Source organism: Eurypyga helias, unplaced genomic scaffold, assembly GCF_000690775.1.
Source record: "Eurypyga helias isolate BGI_N326 unplaced genomic scaffold, ASM69077v1 scaffold30835, whole genome shotgun sequence".
Taxonomy (NCBI): Eukaryota; Metazoa; Chordata; class Aves; order Eurypygiformes; family Eurypygidae; genus Eurypyga; species Eurypyga helias.
In genome coordinates, this window is record NW_010252526.1 from 509 (window position 1) to 3,787 (window position 3,279).

Below are 3,279 nucleotides of genomic sequence, written 5' to 3' on the forward strand. Positions count from 1 at the left end.
TCAGTTCCCTTCAATAATCATCTTGCAAGCGAGCGTTTGCAAACACGAAAATGTTTCTTGGGGTGGTTTTCCAGCCTTCTCTCCACTCTCCCGTACTCCCCAAACCTGCCTCGTGCCGAACCTTTCGGTAATATCTCCTAAGAGCATCCTACAATCATTTGTTTTTTCGTTTACCCAAACCTGGGTGGGTTTGTCCAGGGTACATTTCAGTGGGAGAACCGCTGCTTGCACAGAGAGTAAACCGTGACCTTCCGAAGTAACTACCTGACTCTAGTCCTAATCATGTGTAAAGGGGAAAGTGCATTAGGCTCACATTAAGAAAAAAACTACCTAATTTTGAATAAGTAGCTCTGCACTTCTCTCTTTCTCTTTTTTTTCTTTTAATTATTGATAGAAAAGTATCATAACTAACAGCTACACTAACAAAAGGTTAAACAGCAAGTATGGGGGGGAGGAGGAAGATCTTCCACAAACCACTACAATCTACAGCAATGATTTGTACTACCTATTTTGCAGACTACCTATATATCTTGCTCCGCCTACCTATCTTCGAAAGTATACTGTATTTTAGTAGTCAAAAGAAGATAACATTACTAATGTGAAACGTAAAATGCTTTTAGACATGTAAGTGTAGTCGTTCGAAAGGCACGCATCAATAGCTTTGGTATAGAATTTGGTACCGAAAAGGCTGAATATATTTAAATTTAAAATAATATATTTATTCCAAAGCAATTATAAATGAAAACCATATGCTGCAATATATCTTTGTTCTCGATACTTTACTATTCCGAGTGAGGAAGCAAACACGCGCCAATATTGTACAAAGCGGTTTAATGTCTCCCGTTGGCTTCTACCTTCGGCCGCTTCTGCTAAAGGCCGTTTTCTTATTCTAGGTTGATCTTACCTAATATAGCGGAAAGTGTTTTTTGAAAAGTGAATTTAAATGACCATGTAACCACCTTTAAAAAAGCCCCTGTTTGTCATGATTATCGAACGTGTTAATATGTAATACCGTGAATTTTCCTACTATAGCAGATACTGTATATTTGAACGATTTTTTTTTTTTTGTCATTTATATTCGTCTTGGAGCTCATGTGTAAGATCATGTCATAAATTGGGAAGTATGTAAGTAATTTGGAAACTTTGTAGCATGATGTATTGTTAAGAACTCTGTATAAATCCGTCTTGAAGGTTTGGCTAAAGTTTATTCAAAAATTGTATGTTACAATGTGTTTCGATGTGTTCGTTGTGAACATTTGGATATGCCGTGTAAGTATTGGAAGTGAAAAAAAAAAATAACGCCTGTGAACTCTCTTTGGAAGTGATACCGTGTTCAAGTATCTCCCACGATAAATGTGTTTTATGTTACACAGAAAATAAATATGCTTGTTGACAATGAATTGTGTTTCTTTATTGGGAAAACAGTTCGAAGAGAGCATCAAAAAATAATTTACACAGACAAATAAAGAAATTAGCCATATAAATCTTTCTTTTTTCTGCCGTAATCAGAAGAAAAAAAAAAATCCATGATGATGAATTGATAGGAATCAGTCAATTTCTCTATCTAGACTTCGTGATTTTTTTTTCCCTACCACAGTTGATTAATAAAGCGGAAAGCCTTCTTAATGGGAGGGCTTCCTTCTACCGTATTCCCGTGTCCTCTTGCAATCATAACCCCAGTCCAGGCGGCCGGCGATCAAGCCGAAATCGCAATGCAGTGAAATAATGGTTTGAAATGTACAGAAAGTGCGATGCGAAACTTCCAAGTGTAAATGATGTGGTGGGGTCCATGAGGGGCTTGGGCGTGCGGCTTTCGGGGTGCGGAGGGCATCAGGGTGGCATTAGAAAGGGGGGAAATCGCCCTGCTTTACAAAATTGATTCCCCCCCCCCCGCCCCGGTCCGCTGTAATGTCAAGGAAACCTAATATTTCCAATCTTAAAAAAAATAATAATAATAAAAAAAAAGCTCCCCCGAAAAGTCCCTTTATTCAGCCGGGTAAATACAGGTAGAACCAGAGCATCATTTGCGCAGAAGTTCCCTTTTTCTACTACACTCTGTTCCTGATCAACGTACTAATTGTAATTTTAATAAAATTAGTTCAAACTCCAGGTCTTTTAAAAAAAAATACTCCAGGGCTGCCTCTGTGGTAAGATGGCGCCTCTCTAAGACCTGCCTCTTCTTAGTGATGAGGAAAAGGCCATAAATCCGTTGTTGTTTATGAAAATTTACAACTTTGCAATACAACTTTATGAGTTGTTCGGTTTTTCCATTGGTCGTCGTCGGTCATGTGGATGGTAACCGTGAACATGAACTTTTTTATAATTTCCCTTGCGAGAATAGAGCCGCATTCTTTTGCTGGGCTCTGTCCTGCTTCGGATCTCTCTGGCTTTCAATCCCCATTTCATTTGTTCTTTGTAAGGCAATAGTGAACAAAGTGTGCGGAGGTTCGGCATAAGCAGCCGCCTAGAACACAGATCCGGGATGGCAATTTCCAGTTCCCCCGCTGGAAGGTGTGGCATATTGGATTCAAAGCACTGGCGTGGCAGATTTTCAACTTGCAACCTGGCTAATTTCCTGCTTCTTCTGGCACCAAAAGGAGGGCGATTCGTCTCCTGTGCAGCCAAAGCGACAGCTGTCAAAGTCGCAGGGGCTCCTGTGAGCCAGAACCTAAAAGGTGAGAAATGTATATGACACTAGCGTAAGCAGGGAAACATGGTTTTAATACGTTTAAATATTAGACATGTGAAATTAAACCAAATGGAAATGTTACCGGCCAAAAATAGAGGTGGCTGCAGCTCAGTTGATTTTGACTTAATCAGTGCATGCAAAAATAAGCCTAAATAAAATGTCTACTTTCTATTATATAGCAAGGAAGGCGTGGATTTTTTTTTTTTTTCATGAAGTTTATCTGCATGCGTTTGCCAGGAGGTTGCTGTGCTATTCAGGTTATTTTCTATGAATTCAGGTTTACAGCATTAATCCGAGGGAATTTTTTTTTTTTCCAAAACGAGGGAAAAAAAAAAATTAAACCTCCCAAACATTTAAAAAAAAAAAATGTTTCGCAGCACTAACTTAACGTTCATTTGCGGCAGCTGAAATTTAAATGTAATTTGTTTTGTACTATTTAAAAAAAAGGAAAAGAAAAAAAGAAAAAAACACCGGTCAGCACAACGTCCCCTGGCTCCCCCGGCAAGTCCAGGGGAAAGGTTATTTCTAGACGGGGGAAACAGCGCAAATGTGCCTTTGATTTTCTTTATGAGATGGAGCGCTGCCTGCAA